Source organism: Callorhinchus milii, unplaced genomic scaffold (assembly GCF_018977255.1).
Source record: "Callorhinchus milii isolate IMCB2004 unplaced genomic scaffold, IMCB_Cmil_1.0 Scaffold1, whole genome shotgun sequence".
In the NCBI taxonomy this organism is placed as follows: Eukaryota; Metazoa; Chordata; class Chondrichthyes; order Chimaeriformes; family Callorhinchidae; genus Callorhinchus; species Callorhinchus milii.
Window position 1 is genome coordinate 100,261,864 of NW_024704742.1, and position 15,914 is coordinate 100,277,777.

A 15,914-nucleotide genomic window follows, 5' to 3' on the forward strand; every position below is an offset into this window, starting at 1 on the left:
GAGCCCAGTGCATATAGTAGTAATAAAAAAAAGCTAGATGAGTTATTTAATTCTATTTTGAATTCAAGAATCTTGTCCTCACATTCACATTCCTTCCTTCGTCTGCGATCTTCTGCACCCTACTGCCCCGTCTGCTTCCTCCGTTCAGTGAACTTAGTATTCCATGTATGATCTGCCCAAACATCGGTGAATGAGCTTTCAGCCATTCTGCCCTGTGCATCGAATTCCATCTCCGAATGCCTCCATCTCAGCCCCTCCTCTCTCCACTGTCGGTAAATTTACTGTCAATTGGAAAATCACCCCAGGACATTGATCATAATGAATTAGTTAACAGCTGAAACCTGTGAAATGTTGTTATTTTTATCCCTTTTCTTTAAAGTGCATTGTTAGAGTCTGAAGTGATAAGCCTTTCTTTGCTCTGCTTACAGAAAATGACGCAAACATCTGCAGGCACACTTCAAACTGTTCACTCTGTCACCTGCAATGAATCACCCAGGATGAATTTATTGTTTTTTCTGGAAAGCTGTGCCGTGAGACTGAATGGAACAAACACCTGCAATAATGACCTCTTCACAACCATCACAAATAGGAATAGATAGTGAAAACTATGACGCATGATGGGCTAATTACTGGTGACAATTCTCACATCATAGTACATTCCTCTCTCATGTATCAACTGGCTGCGGGCATGACTCATCTGCCCTCCCCACTCCCCTCCCCCCCACTCTCCATTTCTCTGTTCGTTTCTCACATCCTTTTATAATGTTTATTCTTCGACTGCTTATTCCATTCTCTTTTGCACAAGGTTGGTCTGGGTAAAGAAGGCCCTTCAGCCCATCTGATTTTATCCCTCCAGAACACCTTACCTGTCTGCAACATTCCTTCATGTTTGCATCAAGCTGCTTTTTAAATGAGTCTGGTATCCTAGTCCCTATCACCTTTCCTGGCAACCTGTTCTAGTTGTTTGGTATACCTTGCAATGATTACCCTCTTGGTAGCCCTTTACCACTCTAAATCTATTTCCTTTCGTTCTACCATCCTAAACCATCCTAAAGTATTGATCTAGGTTTATCTTTTCAATTCCATTAAAAATTTTGACCACCTCTATGAGTTCTCCTCTGAGTCATCTTCTCTCAAAAATATATTTGACTTGACTGTACTAGGCACTTGTAGTAATGTGTTCCACATCCTTGGTAAAAAAAACTGCATGTCTTTTCCCTTTATGATTTTAAAAGCCAATAGGTATTTTCCTTTACTGTTAAAAAGCTTAGAAACATACAATCCACTATTACAGTATAAAATTCCTATCACTTTTTTTTAAAATTCATACAGCTTTGGTAAATTTTTATCATCAGATCATTTAATCAAGTGTACAAACGTCTACCTAAGAAGGTAACACTTCACTTTTCTACTGCAACCCACTGGGGAATAAAGTCTGTGTGCAAATTACTTCTTTTACTTCTTGTTGCTTCTTTTACTGGAAGATTATCTTAAAGTAACCGCAGCAGTCTTTATCTGGACCATGGCACACACTAAACGTAAATTACTGCAGTACATAATCAACAACAGATAAGAGATTAATCTGTGTGAACACTCACTAGGCATACCCAGTTATGTTTGATACTAATAAAAGGTTGGATGTTTCTGCCTATTTTTTGTGAAAGAGGTTATTCACACTCAGTTGTCTTTATCTGCTGCTAATTGTGCATCGATTTTTCCCAGCCTTTTGGGCATTGTGCTGTAAAACTAAATTGCTTGTCTACTTTCTGGAATACTTCAGATGTTTATGGTCATTGAAGCATACACAAGCCTCTGTATTCTTGTGCATTGGGTATTTTCCCTCAACAATGGATTTCATTTTAAACAAACAGAAACCTAATGTTTTTAATCCTATAAACCAGCCTATAGTAACAATTCCATTACCAGTTGTCAAACAAATCCTATTATGTATTCTAGCTCCTACGATAACTCAATTGTTCACGTTACTGATCAGAGTGGAAATGAGACATGCCGAACCAGAAAGACACGTTGATTCTTGATCAGTGCTGAGTTAACAGATTTCAGTCAAGGTGATGATATTGGTTAAGAATGGAAAAATCAGACAGAGTTTACTTTCCAGTAACCTTTGCAGGAAAGTTCATATGTATTGATAGTGAGGCTCAACTTATGATTATAGTGATCTTTTTCTAATCATTCAAATGAAATTCTTTTCAAAAAGATTGTGACTTTGAATGATCAGTATATGTTAACACCATTGAGTGAGGATAGGATTGGATTTAAGGGGAATGCCTCCGACTCGTACTGTCCAGTCTCACTTGAAAAATAATCTCAGCACAGGAATGGACAATGACCAAATCATCTGTATGGAGAACATGGAAATTGACAGTTTAGAAAGAGTATTATGGAACTTGATTACAAGTCAGACTTTATTTCTATCTAGCTTGGTGAATGGAAACTACCCTGGAAAATACATTACACAGTTAAGGGATTTATTTTGCCATGTTTGACCCAATACAAGGATCGATCATGTTGAGATTATGGACTAGCCTCCTCAGAAGAGATATGAAAGCTAACGAATGAAGAAATTAATTTGATCTTTAAGGTACAATGAGCATACTTACAATACAAAAGGTTTGTATATCACGCCCCACCCCCATCCACCCCGCGGACACCAAATTTATGGGATTAGAATTTAAAAAAGCACCTCTTGACCTTGACAGTGAATGAAACTACACCTGAGGTGCATTTAATATAAACTGAAGTATAAATATACATCTGTTGCGAACTAGAAATGACTGAGAATCCACTTGAAGGACTGGGGGAAGTAATTTACGGACCTCTTGCTGTTGTATAAAGCTTTTATATATTTAGGCATTGACAAATCAATGGCAAATTACAGAAATGTTGGGTCTCAATACAGTGGGACGTCCTCCCGACGTGAAAGACACTATACAAATGTAGTTTTGTTGTTGTTGTCTTTCAAGGGATTATCATCCTGAGGAAATAAACCATAAATGGATCTGTCCCAAATTCCTGCTTTTTAAAAAGTTAGTTTTCACTTTTCCCATTCTCAAGTGAAGATGCTGACTTACACTCCATAGGTGCTGGGAGTTTTCTGGCATCTCCGCATTCACCATGTGTGATCCTAGAAGGTGTCAGCTTGGTTCAGTAGCATTCTCATCTGTGGGTCAGAGAGTGCTGAAGTTTAGCTCCACTTTGAGTTTTGCCCTCCTAGTCTAGGCTGTCACTCCTTGCTGTGTAGAAAATGACTGCTGGGCTTGCCTGCATAAATAGATAGTGATTACTGTAAAGCATGTTGAGACATTTCAATGAGACAATATAAAATGTTAACGTAAATGTTAAAAAAAAAATTCTTCGAAAATGATTGTGGCCAATAACAAACCACAACATTGAGTCATGTCAGAAAATATAGTTACTGACTACAGAATCTAATTACATGTTAGAATCTTTCTTTAGTTTTTATGATATTACAGAATGTTCTTAGATAGGTAAATTGTATTCGATCAATTTAAATTCCTCCAGATCTGAACCTTCAGCTGACATTTATGGTGAAGCCAATGTAATGATTTTACTTTTTTTTGTTCCCTCTTTTCATTATTTTCACTCACTTCTGAGAGATGAACCATTTTCTTGGCTGATCGAACCAAGGTTGACAGTGTAATAACAATTTAATGTGAAAATATGAAGGAGGTGGAGAGAATATATTTCAATTCAAAAAATGACCAGACCAGTGTGAAGCAATTCACTACAACCACAGCTCTGCTTGTAGCTGCAGATAGGAGAGGACATGAATATCATACTTCTGGGCATCAACCACATTATAATAGTAATTGCCTTGTCACATTGATCTTTCAATAGATAACCTTAGGCAAAGCAATCTCCATAATCAGTGACCAAAACACATTTTGAAATCTGAATTAAGCAGCAGTGGATGTACTGCATCATCAAAAAAAAATTCAGAAATACAGTGACTCATTTTTCTAATTCCTTGATCTTTTCTTTTGAAATATTACTCACTGTCTTGGCTCACTGATTTCTTCGCTGCTGTCTGCGCTATTAGTTTTCTTAATACAGGAACAGAGTTGCCTTTGTCATTGGGACCCTTTCATTTTAATGATTGGAAGCACGTGTTTTCTTCTCACTAAATCTCCTCAATTAATTGTGGTAACATATACAGTTATTCAAATAGGAGGATCTTAACCAAGCAGTACTGCCTCATCCAATCTTCCTTCCCTATTAAGATCTAAATTCCCTTCAGCCATAATTTATAGCTTTCTGAAATGGTAATTCAACAAAAATACAGGGGCTGAACAACAAAGATTACAGTATGATTGTCGGGTGACTTTATCATTAAGGTTGAACTGAATAATTGTGGATGTTATACCAAGCATGAAATAATTATTCACATTTGTTCTTTGGTTTAGGGCTGAAAGTTGACCTACAGAAAATATAAAATATTCTTTTTTGCCCACAAGTTATACAGTCAATTCACTTTACAGTATATCCTGTGAAGAGCTTTGAGACATCTTAACAACAACAACAACAACAACAAGATTCCATTTATAAAGCGCCTTTCACGTCAGGAGGACGTCCCAAGGCGCTGCACAGTTGGGTCATGACCCGAGCAGGGGGGAAATGGTCAGGGTGAGGGGAGGGAAGGGAGGGAGCGAGGAGGGGGGAAATGGTCAGGGTGAGGGAAGGGAGGGAGCAAGGAGGGGGAAATGGTCAGGGTGAGGGGAGGGAAGGGAGGGAGCGAGGAGGGGGAAGAGAGTCGAGAGGGGAGCTGAAGGCACGGTCAAAGAGAAAGGTTTTGAGACCGGCCTTGAAGGAGGAAAGGGAGGAAGCGGCGAAGGCACTGGGGGATGGAGTTCCAGAGCCTGGGGGCTGAGAGGCTGAAGGCCCGACCACCGATGGTAGGGCGGTTGGGGCGGGGGACGTGGAGCAGACCAGAGCCAGAGGAACGGAGGGTACGGGCAGGTAGGTAGGGGGATAGTAGGTTGGAGAGGTAGGAGGGAGCAAGGCCGTGAATGGCCTTGTAGGTGAGGATGAGGATCTTGAAATCAATCCTCTGGGGGATGGGGAGCCAGTGGAGGTGAGCGAGGGTGGGAGTGATGTGGTCGCGAAGCCTGGTGCGGGACAGTACACGAGCTGCAGAGTTCTGAATGACCTGCAGCTTGTGGAGGGAGGTGGCGGGAAGGCCGGCGAGGAGAGAATTCCCATAGTCCAGCCTTGAGGTGACAAAGGCGTGGACCAGGGTTTCAGCAGCGTGAGGGGTGAGGTAGTGCCGTAGTCTGGCGATGTTCCGAAGGTGATGGAAGGCGGTGCCAGTTGTGGTGCGGATGTGAGGGAGAAAGGACAGCTCAGGGTCGAACAAAACGCCGAGGTTCCTGACTGGCTTTGAGAGGTGGAGAGTGCAGCCTTGGATGCTGATGGTGTCAGCGCCTGAGGTGCGGAGGCGCTGACGTGAGCCAATCAGGAGGGCCTCGGTTTTTCGCACATTGAGCTGAAGAAAGTTGTCTTAACAAAGTGATAAAGTGCTATATTAAATGAAAGGATTATTAGTATTACAGAAAGGATTGGAGGAAGCTGAGAATGCTCTACATCATTTTGCCAGACTATAATCATGCCTTTAGCAAAATTGTCCTGGAGTCATGTAGAAGTCTAATTTGAGAGAGTGTCAAATGTGGCTAATAAATGCTACAGGCACTTGGATGCGTATCAGGCTGGGTCTATGGAACTCCACTGGGCTACCAACACTAATAGTCTGATGGGCATACCTTGAATCTGTGAAACTTTTTACAAGGAAATCCACAGGGTCACTAAACTGTGAGAATAATGCACTCCCATCAATTTTTATGTTGTGGGTTTTTTTCAAGCACCCATGGGAGATATTGCTGAAGACAGATAGTTTTATTGTGTTTCACTCCCATCACTGAGATTGCTGGTGCCCTACACAGAACGGCTGGTCAATAAATTCACTTAAACTAGATACAAAAAAACAGCATTTCTCTGACTGGAATTTCAAAAGCACAGGCTATAATACATTGAATACAAGGAATCCTATGGGTCACCTCAGCAAAAAAAAATACTTGTTCAGTGTGCAGATGGTAGTAGATGATCCAAGAAAGTTAATGCATTACTTAATCCCCAAGAGGCACCTACAACTATTTTATTCTGAATTCATCCACAGCACCTGATTTGGTTGAAAGAGGTGGTTTATACAATATGAACATGGTAATGGGAGGAGAATATTCAACTCATTATGGACCGATTTAAGACAGGACAGGATAGGACCTCAGTTTAACACCTCATCCAATGGATGGCACCTCAGACAATGCTATACTCCCCCCAGCATTGCACTGAAATGTCATCTTAGACTATGTGATTCCAAGTCCCAAGGTCTCCAATTTTTCTTTCAAATCAAATTCTCCTTAGTCCATTATCTCCCAAACTCCTTTAAACCTTTGATTAAAAGATATCCTGTCTAAATTAATCAAATGTTCAAACCTGTTTTTGCATAACAACTGAAAGGCTCAATAAGGGTCTTTTTTAATATTGGGAGCCAACCTATCTTTGGATCTCCGCAGGCAGTTGTATGGAATGTTTTCTTCAAATAATTCAGTAATAATATTTCTCTTAACTGGGGCCTTCCTGGTCAGCATGGCACAGCTTGCTGCCTTAATTCAGCTTTAATAAGAACAGACACATTGTCTGTTTCAAAAAGTCTGAACAAGGTAACTCAATCAGCAACTAAACTGTGCTCATTACACCATACAGATGCAGAATTTGGTTCAATTCCTCACCTGTCCTGAATCAGCTGATCCCAATGAGGGCAGCACTATGGTTAGCCTCAGTAGCCCCAGCCTAGGAAATAGGATTTCCACTCCTGATCAATATCCAGTGACACTTGCTGGAAATAGCACCTCAAATGAGGATTAGATCAGATTTGGCTCGACAGGTAGGATGAATTTTTAATGCTTGCCCCTTTGAACTCATCTTAAATTGAGATACGCATACGGTCTCTGGCATTTTGGTTTTCTCTCTGCCTTGCCCCCTGCTCTGCTACCTCCAGGAGACGGTAAGTTTGATTTCTCCCTGACATTGAGTTTCTTGATGGAAAATCATCCTTGATTTTCTGTTTAGCCCATTGATGACTGTCTCAAGAGCTGCATTGATGAACAGAAACATAGGAAGCCAGGAAAAGGAGGAAGTCATTTAGCCCCTGTGTGTCAATCCATCTCAGGGTTGCACTCTCATTTCTGAGTCAGAGGTTGTGAGTTTAAGTCCCACGTTGAACCTTGGAATTACATTGTCTAAGCTGACACTGCAATGCAGTACTGGGAGTGTTGCATTGTTGGAGGTGACATCTTTCGGATGAGATGTTAAACAGTCCATTCTGCCTGTTCAGGTGGATGTTAAAGATCCCATGGCACAATTCAAAAAAAAATGGAGTTTCTCTTGGTGTCCTGGCCAACAATCCCCCAAATAAAATAGGTTATTCACTTTATGGCTGTATGTGGAATATTGCTGTGCACAATTGACTGCTGCATTTTGCCTACAAAATACACAGTCGATCCACTTTACAGTATATCCTGGGAAGTGCTTTGAGACGTCTCAATGACATGAAAAGGCACTATATCAAATACAAGAATTATTATTGTTATAACATAAAGGAGTTCACAGTATCATAAAATTCACAGTGTGTACACACAACACATGTGTTATACAAATGTAATTTTGTATTTTGAAGCACATAGTGAGTGACTCCTTCAGAATTGTAGATAATTTCTCTCACACCTCTCTCTCCTACAAAATTAACAAGTAATCTTAGCTTACCTTTCATTTACTGCTCTGCAATAGTTCTTGACCATTTGTTTCACAGAGAAATGGTTCAGTTGACTGACTACAAGCTTTACTTGGGAAGATTCCAACATGATTCCAATCATTATTGGAAAATTATCAAGATGGAATAAAAAGGGCTCAGCAACATTACAGCATGGAGAAGCATTTTGCAGTGTAACAGATACTCACTGATATTCCCATAGGCTTTAGTTTGTACCTGAGCATAACTGATAATAATTTTATGAATATAATTGTTCCAGGAAACAGAGTACAATTACAAATACTATACAACTGTTCCAGAAAAGACTAAACTAATTCAGATTTGCAAAAGGAAACTCTCCCAGTATTTGCTATGTACTATAAATATCAATGCGATTTACTTTTTAAAGTAACTAATTCTGCATTTACACTGAGTTAGTGTGAATTTCATTCCTCCTCAAACCAGTTCCTCCAGACAGTTTCAGAAGTGTGACTTCAATGTGATTTGCATTTTCCGAGAGCCCATTCATACACGTTGATCTTCTATAAGAATGTGGTTAGATCACAGTTGGAGCATTATGTACAGTTCTGCAATTGCCCAATTATAGGGAGAATAAAAAAGAATGAGAAAATGCAGTGTAGATTCACCAGAATATTTCCAAGGATGCAGAGTTTGGGTAATGGAAAGAGAATTCAGAAACCAGGTTGTTTTCATTACGTCTGTGGTTAAAAGGTGATTTGCTAGAGGTCTTCAAGATTATGGAGCTTTATGATAGGGTAAATAGTAATAGATTATTGTAACTGGTTAAGGAACCAATAAGTAGAGGGCGCAAATACAAGAAACAGTAGAACCCTGCTATAAAGCACTTTGTTAGAACGCCTTTTGTTTATGACATGATTGGGTTGTGGAGCCTAAAATGTTGAACCTAGAAACCCAATATCCTGGACTCGCACCATTCAAAGCACATCGACCGACCAGTTTCATGCACAGAGATAAGAATTTCAAAGAGAAGCTCAGAGAAAATTCTTTACAGAGAGTGGTTGGAATGATGAATCTTCTGCCACAAACCATAGTTGAAGCAGCGACCATAAATTCTTTCAATAGGGAATTGGATAGATGCTTGACGAGTGGAAATATTGGGACATGGTACGAGAAATAAATCCGTACTGTGGCTAATAAAATAGCTGCACAACTTGTAATTTGAATAGAAGTTCAATTTGTGTAAATCGTTTGCAGCAATTACTTTGGGGCCTTTTCCTGCAATTAGATCTGGCTGCTACAGTGATACTGGGGGTGGGGGATGGGGAATGTGGTGCGTGATAATGTTCACCAAAATAATTAGCACATCACAAACCGCACTATATTCTCCCCATTCTCCAACTCCCCCACCTCACCCCCCTTCCCAGTTGAGTACAATTTATTCAACTGTTTCTTTTACAGTACGTAAATATTATTCTACCATTGATTTTCAGGTACTAAAACCTGGATACTGGAAATGTTATACGGTTATAGTGTGCAGTGTATTTCCTGGACTGCAGCTGCCGCTGATCAATAACATATAATGTACTGCTGGATTATCAGCGCACAAGTCGTTGGAGAGAGATTCCCTCTCTACGCAATTTCAACATTTTGTTTCCCTGATAGTTCAGACTGAAACAAACCAATGTAAACTGAAACACAGACATTGTCAATATTTAAACACAATTCTAGAAATGCACATTGCCAAAATATATTGAAAGCTTCTTACCGTTTATGAGGCACAGGTAATCTGAATCCTGTAATTTGCAGTCCTGCTCAATGATTTATTATTCAATATGTGGTTTACATTAACAGAGTTGCACGGCTTCACTTGACATCACAACTGCAAAGAGTAAATCTCAGGTCATTTTATTAACCTTAAAATTATTTGCTTGTCTTCTGAGGTACTCTCAACCATCTATTATACACTCGATGCAATTATGTGCTAATAAAAGATTTCCTTTTACAATGACTTACTGATTTCTTTTGTGTGCAGAATCTGATACCAAGCATTGTGCAGAAAGTACTCCCAATGGCAGAACACAACTTGATGGCGAGATGTGCCACAGGATTATATTACACATAAAATGGGAACATAAACATGTCCAGGAGCAGAAAAAACCACTGCAGTTGGTTTGGCCTACCCATTATTAAATACCATCTTTTTCTGTATCCCTCATATAATGCAATCCACTTTGCAGTAAAAAAATCTATCCAATTCCACCTTGAAACTGTCCACAATATCCTTGAGCAAACTGTATTTTTAACTAACCACCTTTATGTAAAATATGTCAATCAAAACTGGCTATTTCACCTGCCTTTTCTGAGTTTGAGAGCACAAATCCTCCTCGTCTATTTGACCAGACTGAATAATAATAATAAACGCCTTTCGCGTCAAGAAGACATCTAAAATTACTTCACTGTAAAGTTCAGTGACTGTATTTTCTAGCAGTGGTAGAATTTTACGCTATGGTACAAATTATCTCATATTCTCATATACTTACATAACTACAGCATTGTATTGTGATACCGTTGACGTTTTCTTGTGTAACAGCCAATGGGTCAGTATCCCTCCTGCTTTACACAATGCTTTTTAAAATGACGTGCACTAGTTTACTAAGATAAGGTTTGTGGAGAAGAGTAAATTTGGTATTTTAAGAAGTTGGAGTCCTGTAGCTCAGTGGTTAGAGCACTCGCTTTGCAAGCGAGAGACCTGAGTTCAATTCCAGGCAGGGCGAAACCTTGGGCAAGTTTCCTTACTCCACACGCCTAATAATAATCCCTCCAAAACCAAAAACAATAATAAAAATTGGTCATTTTCAATCTACGACTGTTTGTGGGACATTGCTGTGCGCAATTGGCTGCCGCGTTCGCCCACAAATATACAGTCAATTCACTTTACAGTGTGTTCTGTGAAGCGCTTTGGGACGTCCTCCAAACGTGAAAAGCGCTATATCAAATGCAAGGATTGTTATTATTATTATTATTATTAAGTTCAGTTTTCTACAGGTTCATAACTGGTGATCATATACACACAAATTCACAACAATAATAATAATCCCCCACCTCCTGCACTGTTTCCTCTAGCCCCCACTGTCTCCGTCCTTGCAGGCTGACTAACTGCTTGCCCCTAGTCTCGGCATGCACATTTTGGCTGCCTCCCCCGACCCGAGCTGCTTTCCCCCCAAATGCCCCCATTGCTCTCCGCTACCCATATCACTCCTACTATGTCTTTCTCTCCCTCCGTCCTCTTCGCCTCCTATCCCCACTTGATGTCCCACAGACTCCCTCTGCTCCGTCGGGCTCACCGTCGCATTCACAGTTGGCTGTCCCTCAGCAGCCATTCTGACTGCCCCATGCCCCATTATCACCACAAGGCCCCAAACTTCGGGGCAAACCTCTCCTCCTTCATTCACATTCCCACCCTCCCTGTCAATCCTCCCCACCCACCCGTCTCACATGTTCCTCTGCCAACTGTCCCCTCCACATTGCTATACAAAATGTACTCTCCCTTTCCAACAAAGCCCAGGACCTCATCGTTGATGGAAACATTAATATCCTCGCCATTACAGAAACTTGGATCACCCCAGGTGACACCTTCTCCCGACTGAGGCCACACCACATAGCTATACCTTCCACTATACCCCATGATCCAACCACCATGGTGGTGTGCCTCATCTCCAAGTCCTCACTTGCCCTATCCCCTTACTCTTCCAGTTCCTTTCCCTCTTTCAAACACCTTACCCTCTACCATCCCTCCAATCTTTCCCTTAAAATACTCCTTGTTTATTGCCCTCCCAAATCCTCCCCATCTTCCTATCTGACGTCTCCACCCTTCTATCTTCCCTCTGCCTCTGTTCTGAATGCCTCCTCATCCTAGGTGACTTCAGCCTGCACTTCACCCCCTCTTGCTCTATCTCCATTGACCTCCTCCCTCCTCTCCTCTCACAACCTCTTCCTCCACATCTACTCCCCCACACACATACATGCCCACCCGCTTGATCTGGTGATTACCTGGGGCCTCAGCGACTAGGACCTCACCACCACTGACAAAGCCATCTCGGACCATTACTTCAACTCCCTTAACTCCTGAAACCCTCCCATTAGCCTACCAACCCTCAGAGGATAGAGTTCAAAATCCTTGTCCTCATGTTCAAGGCCCTCCATGGCCTTGCCTTTCCCTACCTCTGTGACCTGCTGACCCCATACCAATCTGTCCAATCCCTCCCTTCAGCAGGCTGTGGCCTACTCCACCTCCCCCACCCAGCCCATCCCATCATCGCTGGCCAGGCCTTCAGCCTCTCTGCTCCCACCCTTTGGAACTCCATCCCAAATTCCCTTTGCCTCACTCCCTCCCTTGTCTCCTTCAAGGCACGTCTCAAGACCCTCCTCTTCGATTGCACCATCCCACCATCCCCGCACCCCACTCGGGTCAAAATCATCCTGACGTGAAAGGCATTATACAAAGTAAGTTTGTATTGTAATCCTTGCACTTAACATAGCACCTTGTCACATTGTTGAGATGTCACAAAGCATGTCACAAGATATATGGTAAAGTTTAGTGACTGTGTGTATTTTGTGGGAAAACAGATTGGAACCAGTACAGTGTATTTGGCAGGCAAACAGGTTGCAAGCACATCATAGTTGTCAGTGTCTTTGTCTATGCTAGAACAGTAGAGGGTGCCAGACAGTGAGGCTAAATACTGTACAGTACTTAAATATCTTGTTCTGACAGGATAAAGCCTTAGTTCCAATAAAAAATAAAAATTTTAACCAAGCAATGGTATCAAAAAATACCTTTTTGATGAATACTTAAAGGGAAAGGTCATAAAGGTCTAGTAGTGTTCAATTCCAGTGTAAGTTAACCTCTTTGAATAAAGCAAAATAACATCTTATGCAAAGTCAAATGATTTGAAAAATTGGGTAATATTTGCAAATGTGATAATGAATCAATGGAAATTAAAAACTGATCATAGATTGCAGTACTGCATACTTGTAACCAGATCTTTATTAAGCAAATATCTTGCAGTCTGTATAGAATCCCCCCCCAAAATCTTGTGATTCTGGTGTGTAAGATATTGCTTCTTGCTATTCTGCTCCTTTCCAGTTTTCAAAGCACAAAGTTGTCCAGCTGCCTTGAGTGCTGGATCAATGCTTGCGATGTGTTGAAGAGTGGTAAAAGTTTGTTTTTTTGGTGCTTTCTTGTACTGTGTATCATTATCTTTTCACTTTCTGCTCAGTACCACATTTATAAATGGAGTTCTTATGTGGCGGTCTTTTGGCTCAGCATAAAATGCATGTTTTGAATGGCTAAAACCATAATTAAATAGTAATATTTACTGTAGCAGGGAATTGTTATCAGCAACTGATCCATACCATTTCTGTAAAGTGCTTTGAGATTTTTATCCTACAAGTGTGCAATTTAAGTCCTGGATGAGGGCAAACTTCCTACAGTTGAATGTGAACAAGACTGAGGCCCTCCTGATTGACTCGCGCCAGCGCCTCAGCACCTCAGGCTCTGGCAGCAGCAACCTCCATGGTTACACACTTCAACTCACCAGCCAGTCAGGAACCCAGGTGTCTTGTTCAACTCTCAACTGTCTTTTCTTCCCCACATCCAAGCCATGACCCGCTCTGCCTTCCCTCACCTCCGTAACATCACCCGACTCCGCCACTACCTCAGCCCTCAGGCCACTGAAACTCTTGTTCATGCCTTCATCTCCTCCAGGCTCGACTATGCAAAAGCCCTGCTTGTCGGCCTTCCCAACTCCTCCCTCCACAGGCTGCAGATCATCCAGAACTCTGAAGCCCGTGTCCTCTCCTGCACCAAATTCCGTGACCCCATCTCCCCCACTCTCACCCAATCCATTGGCTCCCTGTCCTTCAGAGGATCCAGTTCAAGATCCTTGTCCTCACCTACAAAGCCCTCCATGGCCTCGCCCCATCTACCTCTGCGACCTCCTAACCCCCTACCAACCTGCCCGCTCCCTGCGCTCAGCCGGCTCTGGCCTGCTCCACATCCCCCAACCCACCCGCCCCACCATTGGTGGGAGAGCCTTCAGTCACTCTGCCCCCGACCTCTGGAATTCTATTCCCCAGTCACTCCGCCTCACCCCCTCCTTAGCCTCCTTCAAGTCCTGCCTCAAAACTCTCCTCTTCAATCATGCCATCGGCCACCTCCCTTCCCCTCCCCTCCCTTCTCCCCCCACTGACCCCAGCTCGGGTCCGATATGCTATACACTGTCCAGCGCCTTGGGACGTCCTCCTGACATGAAAGGCGCTATACAAATGTAATCTTGTTGTTCTTGTTGCATTAAACTGTCCATGAGACATTAAATGTAAGGATTATTCTTTTACTTAATGTGCCATTCTTGATCAATACAAATTCAGTTTGCTTCAATAATACCAAAGATAGCAGCAATCTGCATTACTTCCAACTCACCTAGCACCTCCCAACCTCTCCAACCTCTCTGCCTCAATTCCTCTCAAGGCAGGCAAGAAGAATTGCCCTTCTTGCCTGCCTTTAGATCACAGGGATAAGATTAGAGTCCAGAAGAATACATATACTGGGAAGCATGTAGTAGTCATTCATGTTAGGGTAAAACAGGGTGGTCCAACTAATGGCCCACGGGCCACATCCGACCCAGGGGCCACTTTTATCCATCCCACACCCCTCCCTCCCTCCATTTCATCTGGCCGACCTGCTCCCTCCATAACCCTTCAAAATAAAAAAAATTAGTCACTCAATCCACCACTGTTTGTGGGACACTGCTGTGCACAATTGGCTGCCGCATTTCGTCCACAAAATATACAGTCAATTCATTTTGCAGTGTATTTTGGGAAGCGCTTTGAGACATCTCAAAGATGTGATAAGGCACTATATCATATGCAAGGATTATTTATGGTAACTCGTAAATGTTATGTTTCTGTAATGTTGCTTATGCGGCCCATGGACGTTTCTCAAAAGGGGTATCAGGCCCTCAGCAGCTAAAAGATTGGGCCTCCCTGGAGTAAAGTAATAATATTGAAGCTCGCAACTTAAGCTTATTTCTTTTTGGTTTAAAATTGCCTAATTTTTTTCCCTTTTGCATTGACTTCCCTAAACACAGTGAATGGTCTTGAGACAATAAAGTATCAGTGGGCTTTAGGTAGTTTGCCCAGATCCCATTCTTCATACGCGAGTTGTTACCAGTCAGAGTTGGTGATCAATTCAACCACAGGGATGGGCTTTGCAGCCAACCTCGTTCCTGTCCTTATCTTAGTTCTACACATCTCTACTTTACAACTCAGACTAAACAAAAGTAGGCTGGCTGGACTTTTCCTCTCATTCTTAAAGAAGTTCCTCTCTTGCACAGTGGGCTTCCTCTCATTGCACAACACTGGAGAACTACAGCTGCAAATTCAGTGTCCCAGTATCACTGTGCCTTGGCAATCCTGGTACTTAAAAAAGTATACCAAACAGCTGTGTAGAGGAGCAGAAGCATATTTAGATTTTACCTGAGCCCCACCTATTTCTTTATAAAAATAATCCTTATTATTTTTTATTTACAACGGAAACACTTCTAAATCATCTAAATGCCATTATTCTAATGTAATAATGTTTTGCTGTTGTGTGTGGTTCTAGAGAAAAAGCCTATTCTTGGCTACATCAATTGCCTGTGTACGTTTTGATATTTTCATACTTCTCCATCGCTTTTGTAAGAGGAAGTAATATGGTTCATATTTATCATTCCATTCCCACTTACCAGAATTGTTGTGTGTGTGTGTGTGTGTGTGTGTGTGTGTGTTGGGCGGGGGGTGGAGTTGGGGTTCTCCCCTTCTCTTCATTGATTTATATTGGTGTAAAATTCCATGTCTCCAGTCATCCTCTGGTACTTTCCCCATTCACATATAGTCTGGCTGATGGCAGGCTGGAGGCAGGGTGTTGGCTGGGGCGATTGCTGGCTGGGGATTGTGTGCGGTCTGAGGGTGTGGGTAGCTGGGGCCGGTACTGGTTGGGGTTTGGGTGCTGTTTGGGGGTGGGGGGGAAGCTGGGGCAGGTACTAGCTGGGGG